Source organism: Melopsittacus undulatus, chromosome 9 (genome assembly GCF_012275295.1).
Source record: "Melopsittacus undulatus isolate bMelUnd1 chromosome 9, bMelUnd1.mat.Z, whole genome shotgun sequence".
NCBI lineage: Eukaryota > Metazoa > Chordata > Aves > Psittaciformes > Psittaculidae > Melopsittacus > Melopsittacus undulatus.
In genome coordinates, this window is record NC_047535.1 from 22,988,188 (window position 1) to 23,004,754 (window position 16,567).

General features: G+C 45.3%; 1 protein-coding gene across 2 annotated transcripts in view; it reads left to right on the forward strand.

Moving 5' to 3' along the window:
* PHF2 (PHD finger protein 2) overlaps positions 1–16,567 on the forward strand; it is an 82,237-nt gene that overhangs the window by 24,315 nt on the left and 41,355 nt on the right. The window lies entirely within an intron of this gene.

Here is a 16,567-nt window from a genome sequence, read left to right on the forward strand (position 1 = left end):
GCTCTGATTATACAGTTGTGGAAAGATGATGAATTTTGGGTATAGATGGGAATATGTTGCTCTGCAGAAAATTGCATGAGCTGTTCTCCCCCTGTTGCCCCTGGTAAAGGTGACCTCTTCAAGGTGTTGCCTTTGATGTCACCCAGATGACAGACATTGCAGTCAGATAGAACATGTGACTGAATATCGGGATCAATCTCAAAGCCTTTAATTACTATAAATTATATGACAGGGAGGTGAAAGAGAATTTTGATTTGATATAAAATAACAAGAGGAAAAAGAGTCTGATCTGGCACTTTTCACTCACCCCTTATTTAGAAACCTTCTTTTCATCCTGGATTTATTTGTGGTTGACCTATTCTTATGAGAGTGTTTGTCTTTCAGCAGTGGGAATTAGGAGAGCTGGATTTGCTTCTGCCGTCTGCCAGGGATTTTCTGCATGACTCAGTGAGCCCCATGGAGCAACTTCTGCAGACTCAAGTAGTCTGTGACTGTGGATGGTCTGGCCTGAAATGGCAAACACTGACAGCTTGGTGTACTGCTGAGGTATCTCCATGGGACAACACAAAGGATGGTCTAGAAATGAATTGGCCTTTGGCTTGGAGTTGTGACATCTCCGGTGTACCTACATCTGTATTAGCTGATAGCTCCTCAAGGATGGTGTGCCTGGCTGATGTGTCCTCAGTGAGCCTTTGTTCCTACTGAAACAAAATTAGCTACAAGTGCTGTAACCTGGACAACTGCTCATCAAAACTGTGACATTACATTTTGCTTCCCAAAAGCACAATTGTATGAGTTATATGCAGCCCAATATTGCATGTTTCTTTGCCTTCCTTGCTTTTTTTACGCTATCAGTGGCAAAACAAATTGCACAGTAAACTCAATATTAATATAATAGCAAATGAAAGACATTATACCCCAGAGTGAATGAATAATGTCAACTGGAAAGATGCAGTCTCTGATACGTTTTCTTGGTCTGTACATTGCCTCAGTGAGAAGAGGTTGGAAAATATTCATTTTACACTAAACCATAAGCCTCCTTCGAGTTATATCTTGATATGAAAGAGAACATCTTGGCCAGTCTTTGATTTAGATGCACTGCATTTTAAATATGTCCTAATTACATGCTTATCGCTTAACATTAATTTAATGAACATCCTCATTTATATGGACAAGGTTGGCAAATAGGAATTAATGCCATTAAACCTCATGAGTCTCCCGAAGGAAAAAATCAAAAGATCTATAAAGAAAATGTAACCTTATTATTTATAACAAGGCAAAGTCCAAAGTCACCAGCTGTACCTTTTTGTAATGGGCTTGGGGGCCCTTAGCATGCAAAGCATGGAAGGGGCTTGTGCTGTGCTGCAATTGGACATTGACTGCATCACAGTCCATGGCAGTGCTCTCGCTGAAGCACAGCTTACTGTGAGAAACTTTCAGTCTAAGATTCCAGTCTTGCAGGTGGACCCTTGAATTTGCTTTGCTCCCAGTTGTCTGGATCCCTGACAGTATTCAAGGCCAGTTTGGACTGAGCTTGGAGCAACCTGGTTGAATGGCCCATGGCAGGGGGTTGGAACTGCATGAGCTTTAAGGTCCCTCCCAACCAAACCAGTCCATGATTCTATGATCAAGACCAGATTTCTTCTGATCAGCTCTAGAAATGATCACAGTGGTTCATCAAGGCCCAAAAATAAAGACTGAAGGAAGACATAATTGTTTTCTTGGTTGAGCTAAGCCGCGTCCTGTAACAAAATCCAATCCAAAAGAAATCCCTGTAGATGTATAAAGTTCCAATGGGGATAATACAGATGGGCAGTGAAGATGGCATTATAGCATACTTGGTAATTAAGAGTCCTGGAGGCTGAAATTCTATGGATCTGGGAAAGTATTGATGATGCACATCTCTGCTTTTATCATTTAATTTCATGCTGATATCAGAACTGCTTGATTTTAAGAAGAGCTAGCTGTCAGATTTTCTCCTTAGGTGTTGATTTCAATGGTAGGAGGTGAATGATCCACCTTTGTCACCCTGAACAGTGTTTCAGTGAAGTTACAGGAATTCAGATGATGACAATGACAGTCCCTTACAAGCCAAAGAGACCTAAGCATACATTGCTTTAACAAAGAGATAATATAGACCTGTATGGATCTCTGGGAACCTCTTACAGAAGGCTTAGGGTGTGATAGTCATCGAAGCCAACACATTGAATGGGCTTTACTGGGGTGAGGTTGACACCACAGTTGCAGAGCTTTCCATCTAGACCGGTTTGGTACTGCAGACTCATTTTTCTCCTTAAATATGATCTGCAGTATTTAGCCTCTGAACCCTGCTGTACAGTTATTTAAGAGATGAGGGAGCACATCTGAGCTTTAAGCAAAGATCTAAGTGCTCCTGCTTGGAGAGTTATGTCTTGTACAAGTTCTACTTGCTAGAAAAATGCTGTAACTGAAGGCCTAAATTGGGCAAAAGTTTCTTGCAGAACTGTGTTTCAGCTTCAGTTTGAAATCAGTGGTGAGCACGTGCTGAAGGGCTGCTTGACTTGGTGACTGAGCTTATCAATAACTGATACAGGATCCCAGATTGGTTTGGGTTAGAAGGACCCTTAAAGCTCATCCAGTTCCAACCCCTGCCACAGGCAGGGACACCTTCCACTAGAGCAGCTTGCTCCAAGCCCCTGTGTCCAACCTGGCCTTGAGGGTTTCAGGAGTACTCTGTAGTAATTCTCTGATGGACTTCATGGAGCCTGTTCAGGGTCAAGACTATGGTTGTATGAAAATGTTCTTTGTGTCTGTCTGTGTAGGTTTATACATGGATGGACATAGCTGTGTCTGCAGTGGTGGGTACATAGAGAAGTGATTTATTTTTATTATTTTATTTCTGAGAGGAGAGGTGATATATTTGACAAGTTCCACTGTTGGTGTCAGAGGATACAAATCTATAGAGTTTTATTCTGGAAACTGAAGTGCCTTGGAGTGAGTTAAACAAATGAGAGAGGTACTACGTAAACTGAAGGGAAACTTTGCATTGAATAGGAAAGTTCCAGAAGGACAGAACTCTTGCCCTGTGGAGAAAGACTTGGGGGTGTTGGTCAATGAGAAAATGAACATGAGCCGGCTTCGGTGTGTGCTTGCAGCCCAGAAGCCAACTGTATCCTGGGCTGCATCAAAAGGAGCATGACCATCAGGTCAAAGGAGGTGATCCTGCCCCTCTATTCTGCTCTCATGAGACCTCGCTTGGAGCATTGTGTGCAGTTCTGGTGTCCTCAACATAAAAAGGACATGGAAGTGCTGAAACAAGTCCAGAGGAGGCCACGAGGATGATCAGGGACTGGAGCACCTCCCGTATGAAGACAGGCTGAGAAAGTTGGGGCTGTTCAGCCTGGAGAAGGCTGCGTGGAGACCTCATAGCAGCCTTCCAGTATCTGAAGGGGGCCTGCAGGGATGCTGGGGAGGGACTATTCATTAGGGACTGTAGTGATAGGACAAAGGATGATGGGTTAAAACAGGGAAGTTTAGATTGGATATAAGGAAGGTATACTTTACTGTTAGGGTGGTGAGGTACTGGAATGGGTTGCCCAGGGAAGCTGTGAATGCTCCATCCTTGGTGGTGTTCAAGGCCAGGTTGGACAGAGCCCTGGGTGACATAGTTTAGTGTGAGGTGTCCCTGGCCATGGCAGGGGTTTGGAACTGGATGATCTTAAGGTCCGTTCCAACCCTAACTATTCTATAATTCTATCTTAAGGTAATTTCCCACCCAAACTATTCTATGATTCTATGAACTTCCTCTGAAACCCAGGAAAAAGGTATTTGACAGAATAAAACATCCTGTTATGAGAAGATGGGGACTAAATCTGTGCATATTTGCGAAACAGCCTCAGATTTGCTGGCATGCTTCTACCTCTTTAATTTTAATATTTAGTTTTCTTTCTATTAATAAGACATAAGCAGATCCAGATTCAGCTCCCACATGCATAGAAGAAGATAGTCTCTAAGAGCAGAAATTGAATTATATGATTAAAATTCTTGTGTGAACTTACATTTTGCAAGGCACTGTAACTTCAGACCTTTTTGGGAATTGTTTCTGTGGTGCATGATGCTGGTGTCAGCCTCTAAAAGTCAGTGCACAACAGGAAATGCACATCCCAAATTCTTCATGTGAATTGCTGTTTATGTTCCTAGATGAGGAAACATGCAGAAGGGTGTTTCACAGTTTGTTTATGTTGATATTTTCTCTTCTACAGGGGCTTTCTGGCTCTTTGGTATGGTTTTCATTTTGTAAATTTACATGTTTTGCTTGAAGCAAGAGTGGGAGTGAGATTACATCTCTGCTTGTCGCATAACCTATTTATTGTTGCTTCAGAGGACCACAGTGGTGTCTCTCTGCCTCTTAGCTTCTCATGGAGTGCAGAACTAAGGAGCTGCTCAGGTGTTCAGTGGCAGGGCGTGACAGCTAAATCTGTGCCTTCATTCCTTGCCACCCCATCCTAATATCAAAGCCAGGGGCATTGAAGAAGTTACCTGAATCCAAACTGAGCTGGGGCTTCAGTCAGCACAGGCTGCAGAGTGGAATGATTCATTGGCACATACACCTAAGGAAAGGCCGTCACAATTTCCTGTCTTTTTTTAAGGGAATGGTTTAAATTAAAGCAATCATTTTAAGGGAATGGTTTGAAAATTAGTAGCAGTAATCAGACCTGTAGCATGTTGAAATGAGCATGGAGAAACCCATGACAGGCTATTGAGGTCTTGGTGCTACTCGTGATAAAGGTTGTTGTTTCTCTGTCAGGGCACCCACAGTGTTTCTATTGCTGCCAGCAATTTAGTGAACATCTATCTTTAAAAACTGGTATTTTCTTGTTGAAATAATGTGTGTCTTGAGTACAATGGGAAAGCAAGAGGATTTAACCTTTGGAAATACAGAAACTTAACTGTATCCCCAAGAGTCCAAACTTTTCTGAACCTGAACCCTGAGGAGTGGCAGGGTCTTGGATTGGTTTGGTACTCACTTGCAATGGATTTGTAGCCTCTTGTTATTGTCAGGGCTGCAAAAGCTGAGCCCCACTTTTTCAATGGATACTTAGTGGTTCTTTGGGCTCTTTACTTGCCAGAATAACTTCAAAGACTGGTGGATTTTGAACAGTTATGTCAAACATGCTCAGTATTCAAAGTTAAACGTATCTGGTTGGTATGACCAAACTGTGACAGGTGGGAAGTGGGACTGCATTGGTTTATTAATAATTACTTTTAATAATATTATGAATAAGTAAGAAGTTCTTGGGTTGCCATTTTTTTCAGTGGCTGTAGTAATTTATCTTCAGAGAAGGCTGTGGGAGAGTGGACATCCTGGCACACCCCAGTGAACCCTGGAAAAGTAAGAGGAAAGCTGTTTGCTCAAAGTACCCTTCTCTCAGGCCATGTTGTGCCATCTGAGGACTCAGAGATAAAAAAACTTTAAACCCTTTGAAACACATTCTTAAGAGCATAACAATAGTGGTTTTCAGGTTACATATGGAGAAAGCTTCTTGGAGACTACTCTAGGGTAGGAATAGGTGGGGAAAGAGGCATACGGTCAGTTTGGAGGGAGGTTTATTTAAATTAAACAGTACTTGCTTCCAGGAGGTTATTTGGCCACTGCTTTCAGTTTGTTATTGCTCCCTGGAGGGAACAGAACCTAGTTATAGTAAGTCTAGCTGAGCACACAGCAGGGCTTACTGAGGTGCCAGGCGCTTGTGCTCACTTGGGTAGTGCAAGTGGTGCAGCTGCACAAGGGCCACGTGCAGTTTTACCAGAGATAAGCAGGCTGTGGTTTCCCCTCTGTTTCCACCCTCACCTCACAGTCCATCACAACCATCTGCCTGCTCCACCCTCACCAAGAGCCTGAATGTCAGGGCACAGTTTGCTCTGGATGCTGTGCTCCTCCCCCCACTGTGATGGGCCCGTTGGAGGAGGTTCTGTGAGCCTCAGTGGAGCGTTTGCTAATGGAGCTGTATTGTTCTAGCACATGAACAAGCTGTGTAACACCCTGTGAGCCGACCCAAGAGAGTCATTTAATTCCGGCCTCAGCAGATAAGCAATTGAAGCTCTGGTCTTAAAGTCCAGTGTCCACACATGAGGCCAGGAGGACATCCAGGTAACTGCACCTGGTAACTACAGTACAAAGACACTCTGCAGGTCATAAAGTCTGTGTGTGTGTGCATGACTGCACAAGTTTAACTCCTAGGTGAGGAAAAACTTCTAGCGTGCAAATAAAAAAAACCCTTTTCTGGGAATGGTCGCAAACATCAACCTAGAACCTGCTTTTTATGTGATATAAAGTTTTGTGGTTCCCACAGTGTGAGTTGAAATACAGAACCAGTAAAATGGAATTCGCATGCAAGTTGATGTTTGTAAAATGCTCTCTTGGCTCTTCCTGGAGGCTTTCTTGATAACTGGGTGAGAACAGTGATGTTATCTGGATCCTGCAGCAAGGAGGAATTTGGCATGCGAAGGAGAGAGAGCAAAGCCAGGAGGAAGGTGTGGACTGCTCATTGAGTTGTGTTCAAATCCCAGACAGCTGCTGCAATAAAGAAACAGTCTTGGGTGCACCAGGAATGCAACTAATATAGCGAAGTTACTAACTTCAAATCTGGATGGCTTGTTAAGGGAGAAATGGTGTTACCATGTCAAGTTGTAACACCATCAAGTTGTTGACAGCCATCAAGTTGTCAGTTAAATGGGGCAGATTATTGACAATTACTGAGTATTCATTTGGACAGGGAAGTTTTATTCTACAGTGGGGTCATGTAAGCAGCACTGTGAATATCCAGAATGAGCAGTTAAGGGCATATTGACACTGTTGGGATCAGGCACTGTCATCTCAGTGTAGTTGTGTTTGTGTCTTAACTGATGTGCCAGTATGGTTGCTGTCACTGGTGGTTCTTCTAAATGAAAACAACTTTAGAGTTGCTCCTGCTTTCTTACAAGATTGGCTGGCCAAAACCTAGACTGTTTCATATCTTCTTGAGTTTCTGCAGGTGGCAGAAAAAAAGAGTCTTCTAATTCAGTGTGTGCCAGGAACTCCTGGAAATTGCTGGTTTTAACAGGCGCTTGCTCTAAGAAAAATAAGCTTGATGTCAACAGGCTTAAATTTGCGCCATGAAGGACCATGGTCAGGAAAACATACAGGACTTCACAGATCAGCAAAAGCTGGGAAGCCAGTTTGAAGTAATTACATTAGCTAAACATGAGATAGAGATAAAGAGATGTTTTTGTAACAGCTCACAGGGACTCCAGTCCTCTTTCCATATGTAAATATGTGAAGATCGTGGCTCTCTGCATTACTCCATTTGGGAGAACTGTATGTTTTTAAGACATGAAAAATAAATTAGACTTGTGTTTGATATGTTATTGAGCACTTCTGTTACCTGTCATGAAATTAGGTAACGTAGGCTGGTTCTGTGACAGCTCAGCATTCCCCTGTGCTGAAGAAATTCCCAGCTGAGCAATTAGGCCAAATGTTTGGTCCTTTGTGACCCAAGAGCAGCCCAGAAAGACTAGAGCAATATCCAGAATCTGGTTCATAGTTGAAATATAACTGCACAATCGAAGGAAACTAAAATGCAGCCAAACCCGTGCTGCTTTGTAAGGAACAAAAAGGGTCAGGAATGAGGCCAAGAGATGGAGCCTTGTGCTGGTGCTGGGTGGTGGTGCTCCTCCTCTCCCTCTCTCTGGGACCTGTGGTTTAGTAAGCATCAAACGTTCATTCACTTGTAATACATAGTAACTAACATATGGCTCAGAGGCTTCTGAATGTGAATGCCACTAATGAAAATCAGACCTGGGCTTTCAAGTGGCTTCATACCAACAACTTAAAAGAATCTTCCTTTTGAATTAATTTTGAATGTAGGTAGAGGCTGAAAATGGGATTTATGCATCTAAACCACTGGAGTAGTTTTTGCCTATGAACAGCAATGCAACCATGTTAAAATAGTCACTCTCTGCAGAGTGGTCAAACCTTTTGTTTCCTTTGTACTTAGTTGAGATTACAGAAATCACTGGGGACTTCAGCGAGGGGATCAGGTAAAACTCCTTCAAACAACAGGATGTTTCTTTCCACAACAATGAGCCTGCTCACCAAATAGCAACTGAAGACAGATTATCATTAACAGTGTTCAGTGTAATAGAGACAAAACTATTATACTGTAGGCAAATAGATCCTTTAGCCTCAGTTGCTAAATATGATTTGTTTCCAGTGTTATTAGACTTGTTTTATGACTCAGGCTTGAACAATCTGGATATAGTTGATTATGTAAAATCTGTAATTCTCTGAATATAATTTAGGTTCTCAATGTGCATGTTATTTCTACGCTTCTTTTGCTTTAGCTCCCCTTACAGTTTGGGGTGCATCTTCTGAAGAATGTTCAGTCCACATGTTTAGGACTCTGGCTATGATTTCTGCTCCCTGGTGAGCTCGGTGTGCATTGCTGCTTTCAGCATGAGCAGCCGGCCCCCATCCCAAGGAGCTGATCACCTCACATCATTGGGGTTTGAGACTTATCTTGAACCTTTTGCATCTCTCTGATGAACATGTAGGTGAAGCATACACTATATACTGTGGAGAGGGGATCTTCACACTGGAAACGGGTCAGATTATTATCTCTAAGAGATAATCAAGGAGGTGCCAAGCATCTGCACTGACCGATGACATCCATGAAGCCCCTCAGCCTATTGCAATTAAAAATTGTTCTACCGCTGGCTTAGTTGGCTATAACACTTGTTTTTCAGCAAGGTCCTGATTTCACTCACTTTTATACATAGTTTTGTAGAGGTCAGGTAATTCCTGCTTTTTCCCCAAGGGCTAATTCTCTTCTGCATACCACAACTGCAGACAGGTTTGAGAAAGAGTCGAAAATGTGGTTCAGTCAACAAAAGAGCAAAGTTTGACCAAGACAGTAAAACTCGTGCAGCTGGCTGGAGTGCAGGGATGGAGACGCAGAGAGAGCAGTTCCTTGCAGTAATTCAATCCTGTTGGCAGTTCTCAGACTGCAACAGATTTACTGTGTTCTTCTTTCTAAAAGGAAAGGGCACTTACTTCATAAGCAAGCGATTAGCTTTCTGTGAAACTGCAAAGAGCAAAAAGTATGCAACACTGTCATGCCACAAAGAATTCCCCAGTCATAAGTAAGGTAGAAATAGTGATACATCCCACCCTGTGCTTCTGAGAGGCACGTCCCTGTTTCTGGGTGCTGGAAGGGGTGGTGGGACCAGGCTTTTCACATCAGATGAGAAGCATAGTTGAAGAGCAAGGAATGCATCCCTTGCAGCCTGCCATACTTTCAACAATGGTCCTGTTCATGCCCTTGTCCTCATTGCAGCTTGGATACGGATTTTGGGAAAGGCTGGTTGAGGGCTGCTCTGGGATGCTGGCATACCTCCAGCCCCTGAATACCTGGATGATTCTGTGGCTTTATGGACATTGCAAGTAGTCGGAAGTGTGGGTGGTGTCTGAGTAACTTGAATACATGTCCTGTATTAGCACAGTGTTCCTGGTATACTTTCTGCGTACAGTTTTGTGGTCTGGTGGCAATAGTTGTGTGAACATTTCCTCTCTGAGGTGCAGTCTACAGCTGCTTGTCCATAGTTGGCATCCCCTAGATGGTATGAATTCCAAGTCAGTCTCTGCTACCTACAGCACCTCCCCGTTCTCCAGTTTTTTTCTCCAACCTCTTCAGACTGAAGCAATGTGGTCAAAATGGTGTAGAAAATAAGCCTCTTCAGGATTTTTATAAGGGGAGTTTAATTTGTCCTGTTTTAAACCCAGAGTGTTAGCTTTAAACAAGCCCCAGCACTGGGCCTAGCATTGTGGAAACCCAAATGTTATTTTTAGTTTCAGAAAAGTGACTGTGCGGATACTGGAGCTGGGAAGGCCAGGGAAGGCTGAAGTCACAAGGAGAACATTTATTTGTCAATTCATGGGAGCATTTACATGCAGTAGAGTTACACCTCTAAAGCAAAAGCTCTGTGGGTAGGTAGCACAACTCAGCACTTGCGCAGATTGTCATCTCCAAAGCACCAAGCAAATGCCTGTTAACTACTACAGCAGCCTCCGAGGCTAACAGGCAGGAATTGGTGTCACTGCTCTACAGGGCGGGGAGATTGAGTCAAAGAAGTAATGCAGTTTTCTTGGGATGGAATACAGTCATAGCACCATGGTGAACAGTGCAGCTGAAGCTGCTGTGCTCCTAACAGGGACCACACAGACACAGGTTGGTTTGGAAAGCAGGTCTTTCCCTCTAAATGTATGTTTTTAATGCACTGGCAGGTGAGCATGTGCAAGGTGATGTGAAATATTCGCTGTCCACTATAGAATCATAGAGTGGTTTGGGTTGTAAGGGACCTTCAAAGCTCATGCAGTCCAACCCCCTGCAATGAGCAGGGACATCTTCAACTAGATTAGGTTGCCAGAACCACATCCAGCCCAGCCTTGAGTGTCTCCAGGGATGGCACATCCATCTGGGCAACCTGTGCCAGTGTTTTACCACCCTCACGGTAAGCAATTTCTTACTCAAGTCCAGCCTGACTGTCCCCTCTTTTAGTTGAAAACCATCACCCTTTGTCCTGTTGCAACAGGCCCTGCTGAAAAGTCTCTCCCCATCTTTCTTATAGTCCCCCCATTAAAAGGCTACAGTAAGGTCTCCCTGGAGCTTTCTTGTCTCCATCTCAACAACCCCAACTCTCTGTCTTTCCTCATAGCAGAGGAGCCTTCTGATCATTTTTGTGGCCTTCTCTGGACCCTCTCCAACAGGTCCATGTCTTTCCTGTACTGAGGACTCCAGAGCTGAACACAGGACTGCAGGGGGTCTCACCAGAGCAGAGCAGAGGGACAGAATCACCTTCTTTCTTCTTCCCCTTTCTTTGTCTTGTAACATTATTTTGTCCTCAGTGTTGGCCATTGCATTTCTACATGCTGTGATGTGGACACAAGAAATGCTGTCACTTAACACTGCCCCAGCATTAAAAAAGTGAAGTGTGAGTCTCTGCTGCTGGAAGTTCTGATTTTCATGCAGCACCTGTAGTTTTTGTCAGACAGTGGAGGCTTCTGGAACTGGATTAGTGTTTTCCTTACAAATGACACCTTGTTCTTAAGAAGATCTTTATTGTGCAATGCTTGATAAATGACACATCAAGAAAGCACAGCAGTTGTTAAGGGATAAGGATGAGCTGAGGTTAATTATGACCGTTATTACCTGTAAAAACACCATTTCTGCACTGGGATAGCTGCCCCACCCGGGGCTTTGATACTTTATCCTCATGTGCTGGTAAGGAGCAGCTGCTGCTTGAAAGCCAGCAGCCAGCCCTGGGCAGCCCTGGCAGACCTCCAGTGAGCACTCTGGGAGATGGGCCCATCAGCACAACCCTGTGCTCTCCTGCTTTATAAAATCATGAAATCCCAGACCGGTTTGGGTGGTAAAGGGACCTTAAAGCTCAGCCAGTTCCAACTGGATGGAAGGGACACCTTCCACTAGAGCAGGTTGCTCCAAGCCCCATACAGTCTGGCCTTGAACACTGCCAGGGACGGGGCAGGCACAACTTCTCTGGGCACACGGTTAAAAAGCAGCAGCTGGAGATAATGCACAGACAGTCAGAGACACCCACCCCAAATACTTAATTGGAGGACACCACTTTGTACCCACACACACCTCCAGGGAGGAAGCCACCAGCACTCGTGCTGTGCCCTTGGGTGCACACGGGGAACACATTCAGCATCTCATTCACAGCCTGATGGGGTGTAAGTGCTGCATTGTTTGACTTGTGAGTCCTTGCAACAGAGTGGGATCTTGCTGAGCCATCAGCACACTGGCTTGGGGTTTCTGTGGGCTTTCTGAAACGTATCCTTGAACTGCTGGTACAAACAAAACAACCCCTAACCCTAAATCCTCTCCGGCTGTTGGTCACAAGGATGCTCCCAGTTCTGCCTCCTACTTCTGCTCCCTGCTTGTCCCTTCACAAGCTCTGCCTTGCAATTCCTTTGCTGAGCCTCTTACGCCCTTTTTTATCTCATTGGCAGATCTGAATGATCACACAAAAGTGCTTCTGAAACTTTTCCCAGTTCTTCTCTGTCACTGGTAATGCATCCAGGGCTCATATTGAGAGCTGGCTGTGGGGCTGGCTGCAGCTGGGGAGGCTGCTCCAAGGATGCCGCCTGGGATCAGTGCGGCCTGACGCTGAACAGACCTGTTTGATCCTTGTAGGGGGTCAAATGCTTGGCTCTAGTTTTTTTTGTGTTTGTGTTTCTGTCAGGCAAATGGGGCTGAAAAAAGGGGGTCCCAAAGAGGAACCAAAGTGGAGTGTTCTCATGAAAAAAACCCATTGATTCCAAACACAAAGCACCATTTGTGCTCAGACTTGGGGGTAAGGGTAAGGACAGCACTGCTCTGCCACTACAGATGACTTGGGTTTCTTCAGTTGGAGAAATGCTTTGATTCTGTTCTATTATTAATTAACTACTCTAAGAAAAAGCACATTTGTAAATTAGGCAGGAGACACCTTCAGGACTCTGCACAGGCTTCTGCCAAAGTTGGCAGTGTCCTTCTGCTTTTCATGCTCTCAAATTCAGTTTCTCACATGTCTGGAGATCAGCTGGAGGACAGGTCACTGCTGAGGAGCTGATGTCCCCCCTGCTACCAAAATCTTGTTACAGAAAACCAATACAGCTGGCACAAAATCATAGAATCCCAGCCTGGTTTGTATTGGACCTTAAAGCTCATCCAGCCCCAACCCCTGCCACAGTCAGGGACACCTTCCACTGGAGCAGCTGCTCCAAGCCCCTGTGTCCAACCTGGCCTTGAACACTGCCAGGGATGGGGCAGCCACAGCTTCTCTGGGCACCCTGTGCCAGCTCCTCAGCAGCCTCACAGGGAAGAGCTTCTGCCTAAGAGCTCATCTCAGTCTCCCCTGTTCTGGCAGGTTCAAGCCATTCCCCTTGGCCTCTCCCTACAGGCCCTTGTCCCAAGCCCCTCTCCAGGTTTCCTGCAGCCCCTTTAGGCACTGGAGCTGCGCTAAGGTCTCCCCTTCAGGAGCCTTCTCTTCTCCAGGCTGACCCAGGGGGGTTCTGTGCTCAAGCTCACACTGAAGCTGGGTCATGGGGAGCTTCTTGTCAATCAACACCCCCAAGTCCTCCTCAGCTCTGTTCTCAGTCCAGTCTCCCCCAAGTTTGTGCTTGGGATTGCACAAGAACCCCCCTGGGTCAGACCCAGGGGCAGGATCTTGCACCTGGCCTTGTTGAACTCCATGATGTTCATGTGTTGCCACCTCTCTGGCCTGTCCATGTCCTGCTGGTTCCCATCCCTTCCCTCCAAGGTATTGACTACACCACAGCTTGGTGTCATCAACAGACTTGCTGAGGGTGCTCAATCCCACTGGCCATGTCACTGACAAAGATGCTGAACAGCGCCTGTCCCAACACTGACCCCTGAGGAACCTCACTGAAAATCTTGTTCTTCTCCTGGCACAGATGTCCTCAAGGGGTTGTCTCTGTCAGTCTGTCCTTATGGAAATTCCAGTCTGTATGCCTGTATTCGTGTAGAACCCCACAGACAGTTCTGCTGGAGTAAATACCTGGTGATTCAAGCTCTGCTGTGGGCACAGACTGGAGCTGGTTCATATTTTAGTCACAGGTCAGCTGAGGTGTTTCAGTGGGGTCATTGTTTGGACAGTTTGTACTTGAAATTTCATATATTCCTAGCAGCTTCTGCCTACAAGTAGCTGTAAATGGCCAAACCTCATCCAGAAGCCATGTGGCAGTTGGAAACGTTGACTGCATCTCTTAGAGAGCCACTTGAGTCTGAGGTCAGTTATTTTTACTTTTCCATTTTGTTCTGGTGAATGTTTGTTCCTGCTCTCAGACAATAGCTCCCACTGCACCACAGCCTTCGCTCAGGCTTTTCAGCCCTCCTCCCATGGCAACCCATGCAGCACCCAAGGGTCTCATCTCCTCTACTTTAGCTAAATATAGGCTTTTCAAGCCCTTGTATAGAGCCTAATCCATACCTTTACAAAGCTTGACAAGCTGAATCCAGTGGCATAAGCAGCTGACACAGCATTGTGGGCAGAGGAATCCTCTACATTTTCTTACACTCACTCTAATCTGTCAGGGTTTGTTTAAGTTTTCTACTGCTTAATCTGGTATTTTACTGCCTGTATGTGCTTGACTCTGAGGACTGGATCTCTGGGATGATTTTTCCTGTCTGCAAACTTACTCCAGTTTTCCGTGCTATCTGCTCAGGGACACACAATCACTTTGTCTTCTTTCAAGTAAATGTTTCATAAAAGAAACCATCAGCCGAATCTGCAGTTGCTTTTACACAATTCCAGCATAATGTCCTGTTTACCAGCTTGTTCACAGCCTGAGCTCACTGAAAATGAGAATTCCCCTGGCTTTGGTTGCAGAGCTTCTCTCACCCTGTCCTCTTTGGTTTGGAGGGAGCTGGGTCGCATACACACACTGGCAGCTGCAACAGGATGAAAATATCCACAAAGGTTTCTGGCAGGATCTCATTTGACAAAACATTTTCAATGGTTATAACAAAGATTTGTTTCCATATCTGAGCTTTTGGCTTTGTCCAGCTTGCTTGCAGACTCGATATGGTTTTTTTTGATGTTGTTTTCTAAAAGCAAGTCAATCTGCGGTTTGTAGCCATGATGTGTACAGTTACACTTCACTGTGTGCCTTGGATTCAGAAGTGGTTTCAAACCCACCTCTGTAAACAGGGGGTCACGGTTTATTTTAACAGCTACTCCTCCTGTTCCAAACATGCACATTTGTGTGTGTGCTCACGTACAAGCATTGAGATTGCTGGGAGCTCTATGGAGCTGGAAGCAGGCTCATGGCAGCAGTGATTTACAAGGCTTAAAGAAGCATGGAGGAGGTGGCATGCACCTTCCTGCCTGCCAGCAGCCAGGAGGTTAGGGCCTTCCTGCATCTAGACCATCATGTTTAGTAATTGCTGATGTATCTGACCTCCGTGAATTTCTCCAGTTATTTATCTTGTTTGTAATCTTGGACACTTTGGTATTGTCCTAAGGAGCTTGAACACAGTGAGAAGGGTTTGAGAGATTCTGTCAAATGTTTACAGAACTGACTTACCCTGTTGCCTTGCCAGTGGGAGAGGGGAAAAATTCCTCTGCTTTCTATGGGTCAGAACCAGCAGGTAACAACTCTGAATTCATCTTCCCACACCCAATTCCCACCTCATGCTGCCAGAGGGATGCAAGGAGACTGAACTGTATCATATGCATGGAGGTGGCATTGCCATGCCCAGTGCCCAAATCTCTTCTCTGGCAGAAGGGATGGAGTGGTGTTTTCTGCCACCTGAGGAGCACTGAGAGGCATTTCAGGTGATGAAGTAGAGAAACTTCAGGAGAGGTCTTATTGCAGTGAGTTCTACCCTTGTTTGTGCAGCTGGTTAAGGTGAGGCTGGCTTTATTGCCTCTCATGGATCTTCTCGCCTCATTGAGATCTCATGGAGCCATGGCACCAGGGCTGTATCTCATGGCACCCAGCTGAAACTCTTCCTCTGTGCTGCAAATGGGCCTTGCAGCCTGGGTTATGTCAGACCGAGCAAGCAGGAGCAGAATCTTCCCTGTGAGGGTGCTGAGGTGCTGGCACAGGGTGCCCAGAGAAGCTGTGGCTGCCCCATCCCTGGCAGTGTTCAAGGCCAGGTTGGACACAGGGGCTTGGAGCAAGCTGCTCCAGTGGAAGGTGTCCTTGTCTGGGGCAGGGGTTGGAACTGGATGAGCTTTAAGGGCCCTTCCAGCCCAAACCAGCCTGGGATTCTGTGATTCTATGAATCCCATTGGAAGGAGCAGTGCTGTGCTGGAGTTTATTTGGCTGGCTGCTTGGTGCTTTGGCTGCACAGCAACTCCTTATCTTATGTCTTCCATTCCTTTGCAGTTTGATTTTGTTTTCCCCAGTGCTGTGTTCTGGAGGCATTCATCGGCATGCCTGTGGGCTGCTCTGTATTGTTGCATATCCTGTGCCATCCAAAATCATCTTGATGGGTGTTCCAAGCAGCTGCCACGGTACAACCCATCTTCTTAGCAGCCAGAAGTGTTATGAGCTATGTGTCTTCTTCTCCTCCTCATCTTCATACATTATAATGGATATGGAACCCATGGAAGTCTTGCATATGGTATACCTCACCAGGAGGCTCTGATACCTAGCATCTGTCTGTACATGCTTGGGGAAGATGTATTCTTAATCAGGCTTCCGTGGGATGGTGCTTGGAGAACTTTGTGTAGATACAAAATGGTCTTTCTGGGTAAAAAGATTCTTTAGGACTCTCTGCCACATTTTAATAGAGGTCCACAGAGAGCTGGAAGTGGGCTTCCGACTGACAGCTATTTTAGCATCACATCAGGAATGTGGGATGCAAAAATTCCAGTCTGACTATACTAATGTGAAAAGCACCTAAGTTTTTCTTTGAGAAAAGCTGTGAGCAGTCAGCATAGCTGCATATTAGGTGCTTATTGGGGTTTGGGTTTATTCATTGTTAGTTTTGTGCTTGCATGTTTGGACGTGGACTCAAGC